The following is a 16067-nucleotide window of genomic DNA, read 5'->3' as shown; positions in this document are numbered from 1 at the left end:
CAGTCCTGAAAGTCTCCGAGGAATGTCAGATCGGCCAAATTTCTAAGAGTGAGAGTTCAGCAGGTCATGTTCGTAAACATGAATAAAAAGGAAAGAACAGTACCTGCTAATTTTAGGTATGCCTTTTTCTCCCACCAAGCACCATATTGAAGTGAGGAGTATCACATATGACCATCCATTAATCCCTCATCTAATGGTGGCACTGATGACCATTTAAGAAGACTATCCAACAAGTTATCACATCACTGTGTATTACCACATATGTGTGTGATCACAGAGCACTTAAGTGCTTATAAGTCATCCCTTCCTCCTTCTCACTCCTCATCCCATGAAAAACTTAAGCATCTATCTCCTTTATTTCCTATCTACTGTTTAAGTTTTGTACAAATTAAACCAGGTCAATTGAAATAAGAGGTAGCGGGGCGCCTGGGTGGCTTAGTCGGTTAAGCGTCCGACTTTCGCTTAGGTCATGATCTCGCGGTTCGTGGGTTTGAGCCCCGCGTTGGGCTCTGTGCTGACTGCCAGCTCAGAGCCTGGAGCCTGTTTCAGTCTCTGACTCCCTCTCTCTCTGACCCTCCTCTGCTCATCCTGTCTCTCTCTCTGTCTCCCCTAGAAATAAATAAAAATAAAAATAAAAAAATCTTAAAAAAAAAAAAAAAAGAAATAAGAGGTAGCAATTTTATTTTTTTTAATATGTATTTATTTTTGAGAGACAGACAGAGAAAGAGAGACAGAGTGTGAGCAGGGGAGAGGCAGAGGGTTGGGGGTAGGGGAACAGTGTGGAGACAAAGAATCCAAGGCTTTCAGCTGTCAGCACAGAGCCCCTGATGTGGGGCTCAAACTCAGGAACCATGAGATCATGACCTGAGCTGAAGTCAGCTGCTTAACCGACTGAACCACCCACGTGCCCCAAGAGGTAGTAATTTTAAAGTAGGATCAGAAATGATGCACATATGACCAACCACTAAATTTTAACTTCTACTTCACTGGGATTGTGGGAACTACTCTAGCTTTGTGATAGGCTTGTCTTGCTAGCCATTGGATTCAGCAATTCTATTTTGTATTTCAGATTTTTACACTAAAGAGGAGATGAAGTAGAATATAGTAGAATAAGCATTATCCAGATTAATTACTGATTTAGACATCTGGATAATTAAATTTTCCACAGAATTGATTATGTCAGATCCAAGTGCAAATATTGCAGAGAATAATACACAATATTGATTCCAAGAAGCTCTCCTGAGGAAGAAGGGAAGCCCAAAGTAAGAACATTGAACCTTACTAGTGATTAACATTTGATTATAATATTATACTATTTCCATTGAATACAATGAACCTAAAATCAATTATAATTGCCAAAATTTTGTTTTAATACTTTGAGCATAATGAAGCCAAGAGCTAAATTCTCCCTTGTGCATCATCAAATTGGTAAGTGAATACAAATATATAAAGCTTAATGCTTAATAGAATGAATGCATTTTGTAATACAATATGCTTTATGGTGCAACTACCACGCATGAAGTTTTCTCACTACCGCTGTTTGAGGTCAGAGGATTCTCTGGGGGGTTGTCCAATGCACTGAAGGATATTTAGCAGTTCCTAGGCTCTGCCCACTGGATGCTAATAGCATTCAATACAGTTGTGACAATCAAAAATGTTTCCAGACATTACCAAATGTGCCCCAGGGTACACAACTGTTCCTGGCTAAGAATCACTGCACTATGGGGGCATCTACGTGGCTCAGTTGGTTAAGCATCCAACTTTGGCTCAGGTCATGATCTCACCATCCAGGAGTTCGAGCCCCACGGTGGGCTCTGGGTTGGCAGCTCAGAGCCTGGAGCCTGCTTCGGATTCTGTCTCTCTGCCTCTCTGCCTCTCTCTCTCCCCCTCCTCCGCTCACGCTGTCTCTCAAATATTAATAAACGTTAAAAATTTAAAAAAAATAATCACCGCACCATGTTAAATGACAAGCACTATCAGAGACACAAAACTGATTAAACCATGGTACCATCCCGGAGCTAATGAAAAAAACTATGATCTTACCTTCACCTTCCTTAAGCTGAACCAAAACTGATCACACTCAAAATTTTAATCAAATTTTGATTAAAAATATACTGATCAAACATTAACATTAGGAGCACAAGGGTAACACAAATACAGTAGAAATTCAACAATGTTTACTGCAAAGCTAATAGAAAATTATTCCTTTCCAAAATATAGAATTATGTTCCAACATAAACGGTATTAAATAATATACACACTAATCTGAGTAGGATAGAAAATAGTTACTTCCCTATTTAAAATATTATAATTAGAGCATTTAAAAGGTCATAAGGCTAAATATACTTCACTCTTCACTCTTGATGCATTCCAGGATTATGAAATTCATGGATTATTCAAGATTTCTTTTTTCTTTCTTTCTCTCATTCACTGCTCGCTAGTCATGCCACTTCAAGTACATTCAACTGACAAAGGTCAAGGTAAATGGAAGGATCCAAACATAAACAAGTCACCTCTGCTCTTCATTAGAAGAACTGCTGATCAGAAAGAGAATGTGGTACAAGAGAACACCAAGCAAAACCTGGGTGATGCTTTAAAATTTCAATTATCCCCAAACCTGCTCCTCAAGTTATAAAGCATAAGCTGACTATAACAATGTAATTCAAAATGATAGATGGGCTCGCCATACAATCAACCTGATCACTTGTGAAATTAACAGCAGCAGACAATACGCAATACAAGTTTTGAAGAACACACACAAACGTGGGACACGGCTGTATTTATAGAGGCAGTACATCCATAGCATCATCAGAATCCTATCTAGGAAAAGACTACAAGTGGAGAGGGGATGGAAAAGAGGAAAGAGAAAGCAATGAACTAAAAGGGTCAAGAGCTCCAAATTTACATTCGGGCTCTGCAGCAAACCGTGTGATTTCAGGCATGAGAATTAACCTCTATGAGGCTAAGTTTCTTCATCTGGAAAATGAGGACATCAGACTAAGTACCTTCCGGTGCTAAAGGTAGAGAACCTTTGGGTAGGAGCCACCCATTAAAGCCCTGACCTTCATACTGCTCCAGACTGGAGGTAGAACCAAATCCTGTAAAGGCAGAAAGCAGAAGAGATGGCTCTCAACTATTAATAATTCTATGCCAAGCTTACAGGACTCTAAGGCCAATGTCTGATAAAATCTAAGCCTCAAAAAAGAGGTCTCCCATTTTTAATCTCAAAGAGATAAATCCTACCAGATTTTCTATTTCAGAGAGAAGTGCTTGTGTCCAGAAAGAGCACAGATTTTTAAGTCCGAATTTCCTAACTCCTGAGACCTCCAATAGATTCTGCCTTCCTCTTGGAAGAGAATAACACCGTTTCTGAAGATGAAAATCAATACAAACCAGGCGACCTGGTCACCCTTCACTGGCATCCAGTGCCTCTCCTCTTGCCCTCACTGTGTGGCTCTTGTTTCTGTCATACATGAACCAATTTGTTGTCCAGTCTTTGCCACTTTTCCATTTCAGGATTTATAGATGCTTTAACTGCCATTTTAAGTAAAGCATTTAACACAGTACTTAGCCCATAGAGTACTCCATAAATGGGATACCATTATGATTGTCCTGTGGGCAGGTTTCTATCCTAAACCAGAGCAAAAGCTGCTCGAAAGCTAGATTGGTCTTACTCCTGTTAGGTTTCCCTTTCCATGCCAAGGCACGGCTACAATAAAGGTAACTCACACACACACTTTCCCCAAAGCACCTTTTTCAAGTCTTGTCACCGGATCCTGAGAAACCAACTTATCGTAGTGCCTCTAGTACACGGTTTCCAAGTCCACATTGTTCAGAGAAAAAAGCACAGAGGATGCATGCAGTAATACTTCGGCGCTCCCCACTCTTAAATAATATTGTCAACAACACAGAACAGTATGCCCGTCTTAACAGAATGATTGGGGGCAGGGGGGCGGAAGGAAGGAATGATGAATTCATGGTTCCACTCACTAGACAAGCAGGGTGGCAATGACAGAATAAGGTACGTAACTAGATTCACCTTCCCAAGTGTAAATACATCAATCTTAATAGAGAAGAGGGAGTAAAAAAATTAGTCTTAATGGTAGGCAAATCAAAAAGCAAAAGTTATTTGTAACCTTTAGGTCACCTCAACCTTTCTGCTCCGTCTCTGACTACACGAAAGCTATGATTTGATTTACATCATAAATTCAGCGATAGACACAGATTGCCTTTTCTGTGTGAGGAAACAATGCCTGCAGTCACCATGCATTTTCATGTATGCAGCTGTGACCCTGGCGCTTTCAGAAGCATAGCACAGCACTTACTACATCAAGTATGCATTTTAAAAGCATTTCTCTACCTGCTCTGAATTTTGATTTGAAAGTGCTGGTTAGAAGCCAAAAAGGGATTAAAAAAAAAAACATTCTGCAGATTTTAAAATAAAAAAAAATGTGTAACAAAAATTTAAGATTCCACAATGAATACTACTATAAACAATAAAAATTAAATAGTTGTGCATTATCCTATAGTGTTGCATTTTAAGGCAAATGTATTTTTCCTTTCCACGTAGCTTCCAGAAGAAGATTTTTGGATCAAAAAGTATTTTAATTTTGACACAGTCACTAAGGTTGACTAATTTGACTGTTTTCTTTGGGTCCATAATGCAAATAAGGAGAGTATAAGACTTCTTTGAAAATATATTTCATACTACAATGATTCTGCTCTCATGCTGAACCTTTTGCAGGATCCTTATTTTATTTTTTTAATGTTTTTTATTTCTGAGAGAGAGAGAGAGAGAGAGACAGACAGAGTAAGCAGGGGAGGAGCAGAGAGAGAGGAAACACAGAACTGAAGCAGGCTCCGGGCACAGAGCCCGATGTGGGGCTCGAACTCACAAGCTATGAGATCACGACCTGAGCTAAAGACAGACACTTAACTGACTAAGCCACCCAGGTGCCCCCAGGATCCCTATTATGAACCAGGATATTAATGCAAAGGTGTCTGCCAACATCAGAAGTTGAGAACTACTTTTAAGTACAAGGTAATGGCTGTGGCGCAACCAATACTCAGAATTCCAAAACTTCTATTATTAAGTTATATGCCACGATTGCAAAAAATACATACAAATAAAACTAAATTGCATTAAATTTAAAAACAAGATACAAGATAAATAGGCTAACAAGGTAAATATTACATTTTATGCCCTCAAAGACATTTATCTTCCAATCACCATAGCGATGTTTATATTAAGCATCCACTTTTAGAAGAATTTAAAAACATGTTCTAGCAGCAATTGCTAACTGGGAGACTATATAATATGTGTGGCTTATTCCTTAGGTCTGATTGTAAATTCCAAGTGTAAACCCCAGGTGATTAGAACCATAAACTGTGAACAAAGGCTTCCCTGGGTGGGGAAAAAGGAGAGAAAAGAGGAAATGAAAGCAAGCAAAACACGCATTTCAACAGAAAGAATCACACCGCAAAGAGCCAGATGGCCCTTGGAACAGATTGGCTGTGCTTCCCCAGTTACTGCCCTCGCTGAGTTCTTATCGTTAACTCTGCTGGGCTTTCTCAGAGTCAGATCGGACGCTGATAATCTCTTCTTACTCATATTCTTTTTTGGGATTTTTCTATGAAAAAAAGTCCACTTATCCATTAAAGCAGGAATTCACAATCCCTCTGAAATGATACACAAAATTTTAAGGACTTATGCGTGTGTACGTTTTCTCAGGAGGGACCAAAACTTTTATGAGGTTCTCAGAGAAGGTCCTGATCAACCCCTCACTGGCAAAAATTGGTAAATACCAGTGAATTACAGTATTGCTAGAGTAATTGCTGCAGTTCAGGCTTGTTAAATTCCTGCTTTCAGAAAAAAAAAAATATTACAAAGTAAAACACTACTTACTCCCTCCCCCAAAGAAAGGTTATACACGATGTGCTCTAAAACGGTAGCTCCCAAGTACATAAGTTTCTGTAACTTCAGCAAAATTAAAATATATTATTGTGTTCTAATGGCTGCAATCCTTATAGCAGCTTGACTGTGTAGTACAGATGATTTAATAATGGTGTCATGCTTATTTTATGCTAAATAAAACCAAACATCTACATCTCAGGGGATCCCTTTAGATAATATATTCAATTACTAAAATAATCAGCTCCCCTAAAAGCAATACGCTCACTATGACAAAAAAAAAAACAACCCAAAAACTAAAGATAGGTGGTCAAGTTTTTAAAGTATTACAGGATTCCAAGCAACCTCATTAATAAAAAGTAAATGTAACAAGGAAATTTGCAAAGAAATGAAAAACAAAAGCTACTTTCTTTTTAAATTTTTTTTCTTTTAATGTTTCAAGTTTTAATTCTAATTGGCTAACATACAGTGTAACATTAGTTTCAGGAATCGAGTTTAGTGATTCACCTTTATGTATAACAATAACTACTTAAAAAAAAAATGTTTGAGAGAATGAGGGAATGCACATGCATGCATGCACACAGGGTGGGGACAAAGAGAGGGAGAGAGAGAATCCCAAGCAGATTCCGCATTGTCAGCACAGAGCCCAATACAGGGCTCAAGGGAATCAATCTCACAAACCGGGAGATCATGAACTGAGCCAAAATCAGAGTTTGACACTTAACCAGTTGAGCCACCCAAGTGTCCCTCTTTTTTCATTTCATTTCATAGAGAGAAAGAGAGAGCGCTAGCAAAGGAGAGGGACAGAGGGGCNCCCCAAAAAAAAAAAAAAAAAATTAAAAAAAAAAAAAAAAAGGAGAGGGACAGAGGGGGAGAGGGAGACCATCTTAAGTAGGTTACACACTCAACATGGAGTCTGACATGGGGCTCAATCCCATGACTCTGGGATCATGACCTGAGCCAAAAACAATTGGACGCTCAGCTGACTGAGCCACCCTGGCTCCCCTAACCTCCTCTTGGTTTTATTTTTTTATTTTTTATTTATTTCTAGGAGAGAGAGAGAGAGACAGCATGAGCAGGGGAGGGTCAGAGAGAGAGGGAGTCACAGACTGAAACAGGCTCCAGGCTCTGAGCTGGCAGTCAGCACAGAGCCCGACACGGGGCTCAAACCCACAAACCGCGAGATCATGACCTAAGCGAAAGTCGGACGCTTAACCGACTAAGCCACCCAGGCGCCCCCCTCTTCTTGGTTTTAGAAAAGTTCATATGTACCATGTAAAATATAGTGCCAATATAATCATAGTAATTTGAATTTCCCTTACAAAGAAAGCAATTTCAAATCAGAATCTCACTACCTCAATACACCTGGTTGATTATGCCCATTTTAAAGATGAAGATATGGCAGGAAAGAAAGCTGTAGCTTTTTCTAATGTCACTATGAAATACCATGATGTTGTTTGGTTATTTTAGCCATTTGTCCAATGATTCACAAACCTATTTCCACATTAGAATCCCTTGTGACTTTTTAAAAATATGTAGATTCTAATTTATCCAAGGGATACAGGAGCACTGATGCATTGGGGCACATGTACCCCAGTGTTCATAGCAGCACTCTCAACAACAGCCAAATCATGGAAAGAGCCTAAATGTCCATCAACTGACGAATGGATCAAGAAGATGTGGCTTATCTATACAATGGAATACTACATGGCAATGAGAAAGAATGAAATCTGGCCATTGGTAGCAACGTGGATGGAACTTGAGGGTATTATACTGAATAAAATAAGTCAGGCAGAGAAAGACACATACCACATGTTTTCACTCATATATGGATCAGGAGAAACTTAACAGAAGACCATACGGGAGAGGAAGGGGGGAAAAATAGTTACAGAGAGGGGGAGAGGCAAACCACAAGAGACTCTTATATACTGAGAACACACTGAGGGTTGATGTGGGGTGGAGGAGAGGGGAAAATGGGTGATGGACATGGAGGAGGGCACTTGTTGGGATGAGCACTGGGAGTTATACGGAAAGCAGCTTAACAATAAATTATATTTTAAAAAAAATATGTGGATTCTAGGTACCCACACTGGCTGACGCCCAAGCTTTATACATCAGAATCTTTAGTTGCAGGGCTTCAGAATCTAGAGATTATGTGCATTTCCAGGGATGCCTACCACTTCCACCTCTCCATTGCCACTAGTAAAACTGAAAGGAGTGGTAGACTAGGGAAATCACCATTTTGAAATCATTACAATGAAAATTAGTTGGGAAGTTGTGGACTTAATGAGGAGCAGAATATCTGCTTGGTTCCAAGAGTCTTCCCCTGAGATTGCTTCTTAGTTACAAGAGGAAAATGATTAACAGAAACCAGATATGACCTTGACTGGGTAACCAACATTAAAATCCGCACTGAGGGGTGCCTGGCTGGCTTAGTCAATAGAGCATGTGACTCTTCAGGGTTGTGAGTTCGAGCCCACAGTGGTAGTAAATTTTACCTAAAAAAAAAAATTATCCAGTGATGGATAAGCTGGACATCAGTTCCTCCAGTTGTGATACCCTGATAAGGACACAGCGTCATTTCTGTGGCATTCCAAAATGTCTATGTCGTGAAAAGACAAAGAGATGAAGAGAAACAGTTCCAGACTTTAAAAGACTAAAAAGATAGGACAACTAAGGGTAACATGTGATCCTAAACTAGATCCTACACACTAAAAATAAAAAGGAAAAAGGTATAAAACGACGTTAAGACAGATGACAAAATTGGAATGCAGACTATAAATTTATCAATGTTATATTTTTCAATTCGATAACTGTTCTCTGGTTATATAAAAGAATGTCCTTGTTCTTCGAAAACACACAGTATTGAATATATATCATCTATTCGCAAATGTTTTTAAAAATTATAGAGACAGGCGCACTTGGGTGGCTCAGTTGGTTAAGCAACCAACTTTGGCTCAGGTCATGTTCTCGTGGTTCAGGAGGTTCAAACCCCACGCTGGGCTCTCTGATGTCAGTGCAGAGCCTGCCTCAGATCCTCTGTCCTCTTCTCTCTCTCTGCCTATCCCCACCCCCACTCATTCTTTCTCGGTCTTGCTCTCAAAATTAAAAAAAAAAATTACATAGAGGGATAAAACAAATGTGGCAAAGTATAAAAAACTCATGAATCGGTAAATGGTGTGAAGGAGTCTTTGTACCATTTGTGCAACCCTTCTGGAACTTTAAAATTATTTCAAAATTAGAAGTTAAAAAGAAAGACCTTCTTGATAACTCCCCACTACTCTTTTTGTTTAAATAGTTTATTGTCAAGTTGGTTTCCATATAACACCCAGTGCTGATCCCCACAAGTGCTCTCCTCCATGCCCATTACTCTTAAACTAAAACCCAAAGTCTATGCCATGGTCCTGTGTTCTTGGCCCCACCCTCTGTTGTGGGCCTTGACCTTGGCCTCCCCGCCTCTCCAACATGGAGCTCCAGCCTCCTGTTAGCTGCTCCAGCGCACCAGCCCTTTTCCACAACAGCATGAAGGCGGTGCTTCTGCCTAGATCTGGAACTCCTTCCTGGGCTCCTCCCCTGATGGACTCGAGCTCTTTCTTCAAAATGGATAGAAGAGAAAGCGTAGAAGGAGTTCAGTGCTAAGAAAAAGCTAGTGTTCAAAATCAAAACTAGAGCTGCATTTTGAAGTCCACAACTACCAAGTGGTTTAGCGAGCGCACTTGGTGTGGGTAGTTCCTTTGGGACTCTCTCTTGCTTTTCTAGTTGATAGCCTTAGAAGACAAATGTGTTTGCCGTAAGTGAAAAAGATCACTATGAATTAAAAAGTAATTCAGCCTTTAGGATACACATCTTTACTTTCTTAAAATTAACTCTCCATCTAAATAAACTACATAACACTGTCCAAACGAATGAACAAATACACATCTAGAGTGCATATCCAATCCACTCGGGGTATAACTATCCATTACTGTTGGCCTAATCACCCATTTCAGAGTGCACCATCTGCCAAAAGCATTTAATATTCCCTTATTTCAGGAAGTACAGCTTGATGTTGATCAGACCAAACCTCTCCACAAATAAGATTCTTAACATTTGCTATTTGTGCATGTCAGCCACTGTCTGGCACATCAGAATGGTGCGGGAATTCTGGAACAAGCAGTCACTGCTCATGAATTCACAGCTATTTCCTCACTTCGGCTAAAGGAAGAGAGATCTTGAAAAGAGTCCCATAATATGAATATGCAGAGGAAAAACTAAAAGCAGAAGCACATGATAAAATTTCAAGGGGGGAAAATGGCTTATTATAAAGCAACCAAGAAAACGGGCCTCAATAATTTATGAATCATAAAAACGTAGTTTCGCTGTTCTTCCTTCTGACGGAAACACCCGCTACGTCTCCGTTCTCTGTCACACTTCCTCTATGGTCAATGTTAGAGAATGTTTAAATAACTTAAATCTAAGTCTGTTACAGAAATGTGGAGTTCAAACTAACCAAAAGAAAATCCAGACCAAACCAAAGGGGAAAAAGAAATATAAGCCTAAACTAAAGGACACATTAGTAGCAATTAAAAAAAAAAAGTAATTAAAAATTGTTCACAGGGCACCTGGATGGCTCAGTCAGTTAAGCATCCAACTCTTGATTTCGGCTCAGGTCATGATCTCAGTTTGGGGGTTCAAGTCCCCGAGTTGGGCTCTGTGAATCCCTACCTGGGATTCTTTCTTTCTCTCTGCCTCTTCCCTACTCGCTCTCTTTGTCAAAATAAATAAATAAACTTAAAAAAAATAAACAATAATTCCTCGGAAAAGAAGGACTTCTAAAGTTTCTGAAAACCGTTAAATGCCTAAAACAGAGGTCACAAACTTGTTTGCACTTGGATTGTATCCCATGAACAGATGTGCTTTGTCTGCCTACCCTGTGTTTTTAAAACTTTGAATTGCTTTCCAACATTTACCAGTCAGGAGACTTCACAGAAAATGTTATTAATATTGAACTATCTGCAGGTCTAGCAACAATGAATGTCAACAACCGGCCATCAGTTTCCCGCTCTACCAGCACAGTGCAAACCATCCTGGAAGCTCTGAAAACACACCAGTGCCTAAGGCTAACTCTCCAGTCATTCTAGTGAAAGCCCAGGCACCTGTAACTTTAAAAAGCCCCTCGGGGAAATAGTGGGGGAGAGGGAGAGAGGCAAACCATGAAAGACTCTTGAATGCTGAGAACAAACTGAGGACTGATGGGTGGGGGGNNGGGGTAGGGAGGGGGGAGATGGGCATGGAGGAGGGCACTTGTGGGGATGAGCACTGGGTGTTATATGGAAACCAACTTGACAATAAACTATTTGTGTTAAAAAAAAAAAAAGCTCCTCGGAGGCTCTACTGTGCAGCTATGGTCGAGGCTCACAGACCCAAGTTTCACACACAGCCTATACTAAGTATAAATGTGCTGTGTTGTCCTGCCAGCCACCCCCATCCTAAAAATCATTCCCTCAAACCACATTTAAACATCCCCATTTAGTCTTGTTTAAGGCACAAAACCAAAAAAGGGTCCAGCTCAGCAATATGAACTTTATTAGCCACACACACTCTAGTGTATCTGAAAGCATGGTCAGTAGACCGCCCATCTATCCAAATCTCCTTAAAATGTGGGTTTCTAGCCATGTTCCAAGCATACAGATCAACAACTCTAAGGATAGCTCCTTACACACTATAAACACTGCAAATTCGTGTTGCTTTTTAAGAGGGTGCTGAGGGCTCTCTCCTGTTCCAAACAAGCATCATCTGACCAAGAAGAACACTAAGTTGCTAGGGCCACAGAATTATGTCTTTGAGTAGAACGATGGGGTTTCAATCTCTTACATTCTCTCTCACGTGTGTAGTTGGCTTGCTCTCACTGGACTCCTTTTCCTATAGAAATGCTGTCTGGTTCTGCTCTTGACCTCTCTATTGTCCATGGTGGACGTGGTAAGATGGACTTGGTGCCTTGGTGCTTAGGAGGAAACAGACTTTGTGCCTCCCAAACAGAGAACAGAGGCAAGGGGACAGGACTAAGCCACTCGATATGCCCCCTGGTGGACCCCGAAGGGGATCCTTGCAGCTCACATGTGGTTACCTTTCAGCTCCCAGGGGCTCAAGCAGTATTTCTCAATTTTGATCCACAAGTGACCAGATCACTGGGCAGCTGGGTAAACATGCCAATTCTCAAGTCTCCCGCAAAACCTACTGAATAGGAGTCTCCAGCAAGGGCTTGAAAAGCTGTACTGTTAATAATCTCTCCAGGTGCTTCTTAGGCACAGAACGTTGGAGAACCACCGAGCTCCAGGTTCAACAATGAGAATACCCTCTCTAAAGTAGAGCTCCTTTGAGAAATTCACAGGAACCAGGGGAGGCCACGGCTCATGTTCTAGGTGCTCATACCCCCTCTCTTCACTTCCATACTGGCCCAACTCACACAATTCAGCACCGACCCATGTAAAATAACCACCCACTCTGTTTTACTGGAATTCAAATTAATCCACCACTAATGAGGACAAGAAGAAGTGAGAAATGCTTAAACTCCAAAACTGTATGCTAGCAGAGTCCTTAATACCATCCAAACACAGATTTGTTTCATTCCTGGAAAGCTCACAGTACTCTGTCATACAACTTCCATTTTAAATTAATCTTCCAGCATAGGCAGGGAACACCTATCTCAGTGGAGTGCTGGGCTCTGGATATCCCTTTGATGCTTTTGTACACAGCTCATCAGTCGCCTCTCCAAAGCTGAATGATATTGCTAACCACCATGTGGCAAGGAAGGCTCTAAAACAGCGTGACAATTTTATGCTTGACTCAGGTAATCATAGCTCTCTCGAGGGGAATCTGCTCTTCAGGCTCACCTCTCCTCCGTGTCTGCCATCCACAATCCCCCGTGGAGGAACTTAAGGCTCTTATACACTCGATTACACTCTACTGGTTTATAGTGCCAAACAGCCATTCACATAAGGGCTCTCCATAAACATTACTGGATTATGCCAACTCAGGTGATTGATTCTGGACCTCTTAATGTGCTGCCCCTCTAAAGACACAACTTACGTATCCAGCATGATCTCAGCTCCTCAGACGAGGCTCCCTATCTACACCTTCCACTGACTGTCGTTTGAAAACAAGATGGTAAGTTAGAAGAAACCAACTAGAGGGGAAAATAAATGATGAAGCGGGATAAAAGGTGAAACATTCCAGATGATGGAAGGTCTAGCAATCACACACAGCAAGGACAACCAGTACGAAAAGGAGAATAACTCTTTCCTTGTACCATCATCTGAACCAGAGCTTCTTAAACTTTAAGGACTTCCTGGAAAATATCCCTGGAATGAGGGTGCTGATACAGGTAGTCTGAAACACAGTTAGAGACCCCAGCCCCCTAAGAGGCTTCCAGGTACCACTAACACTGCTGCCGTTGACAATGCTGCTTACAGTATAGCGGCAGAGAGCAACGTTAGCATCACCTGGGAGCTTGTTACACGAAAGTCCTGAGCGTGCCCTAGACCTAAAGAAAAAGAATCTGGGGGCAGATTCTGGGTGCTCAGTCAGTTGGGCGTCTGACTTCGGCTCAGGTCATGATCTCTCAGTCTGTGAGTTTGAGCCGCGTGTCAGGCTCTGTGCTGGAGCCTGCTCCGGATTCTGTGTCCCCCTCTCTCTCTCTGGCCCTCCCCTGATCGCATTCTCTCTCTCATTCTCTCTCTCAAAAATAAATAAATATTTTTAAATATTACAAAAAGAGAAAAAGAACCCTTCAGTCAACAAGGTCCCAGGAGGTTAGAATACACAGTAATGGAGGGCATGAGCACTGGGTATTATATGTAAGTGATCAGTCACTAAATTCTACTCCTAAAATCAGTATTACACTATATGTTAAGCCTAGATTTAAATAAAATGTTAAATTTTTTTAAAAAGAAAATGCACAGTAGAGCAAGCTGACATACCATCTTGTACTCACGGTGAGTCAGAATCACGTGGGAGCTTTTAAAAACTACAAATGCCTTACAGCAGAGATTCTGATTCAGCTGACCTGGGGTGTTTGATTAGTCCCGTGTTGGCTTGTTTTTAAACATACCCAGGTGATTTTAATAAGCAGCTGGTGCTGAAAAACACTGAATTAAAAATACGAGACTGGAGGGGTACCTGAGTAGCTCAGTCAGTTAAGTGTCTGAGTTTGGCTCAGATCATGATCTCACAGTCCGTGGGTTCAAGCCCCGCATCGGGCTCTGGGCTGAGAGCTGAGAGTCTGGGGCCTGCTTCGGATTCTCTCTCTCTCTCTCTCTCTCTCTCTCTCTCTCTCTCTCTCAAAAATAAAATAAAGCATTTAAAACAAACAAAAAAGATACAATATTGGAAGGGTGCCTGGGTGGCTCAGTCAGTTGAGTATCTAATTCTTGATTTCAGCTCAGGTCATGAGCTCACGGTTCATGGGATAAAGCCCCAATTCAGGCTGTGGGCTGATAGCGCAGAGCTTGCTTGGGATTATCTCTCTCCCTCTCTCTGTCCCTCCCCACCACTCAGCGCTCTCTTGCTTGCTCTCTCAAAATAAATAAACATTAAAAAATACATATCCCACTGGAAGGAGGGAAAGATGGAGTGACTAGTAAGGGTGAGGAATGTAGGAGGATATGAAAATATCCTAAAAGTAATTATGGCAATGGCTGCATAATTCTATGAATATCCGAAAAACCACTGAATTGTATACTTTAAATGGGTCAATCCTGTGGTATGTGATTATATCTCAATAAAACTGTTACGTTAAAATTTAAAACGTGAATGGCTTTCCTATTTTAAAATAAGTAGCTCTCAATGAAAAACAATAAAATGGAATTATTTTCTATCCTAGAACCACAGCCCAAGAGTTTGAACTTCTTTAAACACACACACACACACTCACAGATGTTTATATGACTTAAAATCTGCTCATCTTCTTCTTAGGTTCAATTCTGGTTAATGTAATGGATGAAAGAGAAGCCAGAAATGAAAACCTTGTTATCTCCCAGAACACCACTATGCTAAAAAAAAAAAAAAAAAAACATATTTATCAATTTGAAAAAGTTTACAATACACATGCCAACTTTCCAGAGTATTTTCAAAAAACTAATTTTCCTTTTGCTTCCCAATATAAAAATAAACTAACTTATGAGTTAACTCATAAACTAACAATGAATTCACTAATTCATTGTACTACATTCTTTCAAATTCTCTGTATGCTTGAAGATACTCAAAAAACACTTGAGAGGATGAGCACTAGGTGTTATATGGAAACCAACTTGATAATAAACTATTTGTAAAAAAAACAAAAACAAAAACAAAAAACATAATAAAAAAGTAAAACAGTTTTCCACTGGGGGGGGGGAAACATGTTAAGAAGAAAATACATCAAATGAAAATCTGACCTTGTTAAAAAAAACTGGCTTCAGAAGCTCTCAATAATGTACTCACAAAAATCAAAAAGATCATAAATAGCACCAATATGTCAGAAAAGATCACTGTAATACAGGAGATACTGTTTGCTTATTATCAAAAGCAAAGTAGCAGAAGTATATGTAATAGGTACCAATTGGTATTTTGGAGACTCTCACGGCTTCTGATTGCTGTGATGGCAAATGCTCAAGACTACAGGTGCTATATGCTCAAGCAAATGGTGGTTCATTAGCACCTGATTTATTTTCCCTGTTGGATCACCATGTAAGCCATCACCCCCACCACCCCCACCCTGCCCACAGCCACTGCCTGGTTTATGGTCCCACATTCTCATTCTTTTGAAATAGACACATTCCAGACACATAACTGAACAGAGTTCCTAGGACTATATACACCGGTTACAGGGCATCTTCTGGGGCCCTCTATTCACTAATAAGAGACGCTCTCTTAAGAAATGGCTTTCTGGTTATACGCCAACAAATTGGACAACTTAGAAGAAATGGACCAATTCCTAAACACACACTCACTACCAAAATCCACACGGGAAGAAATAGAAAACCTGAACAGACCCATAACGAGTGAAGAAATCGAATCAGTTATCAAAAATCTCCCAACAAATAAGAGCCCTGGACCTGATGGCTTCCCTGGGGAATTCTACCAGACATTTAAAACAGAATTAATACCAATTATTCTCCAGTTATTCCAAAAAAAAGAA

General features: G+C 40.4%; 1 protein-coding gene across 3 annotated transcripts in view; it reads right to left on the bottom strand.

Annotated features, from left to right (window-relative positions):
- Positions 1-16067, bottom strand: part of FOCAD (focadhesin) — a 377756-nt gene that overhangs the window by 243116 nt on the left and 118573 nt on the right. The window lies entirely within an intron of this gene.

Source organism: Crocuta crocuta, unplaced genomic scaffold (assembly GCF_008692635.1).
Source record: "Crocuta crocuta isolate KB4526 unplaced genomic scaffold, BGI_CrCroc_1.0 scaffold425, whole genome shotgun sequence".
In the NCBI taxonomy this organism is placed as follows: domain Eukaryota; kingdom Metazoa; phylum Chordata; class Mammalia; order Carnivora; family Hyaenidae; genus Crocuta; species Crocuta crocuta.
This window is presented reverse-complemented; position numbering and strand designations above follow the sequence as displayed.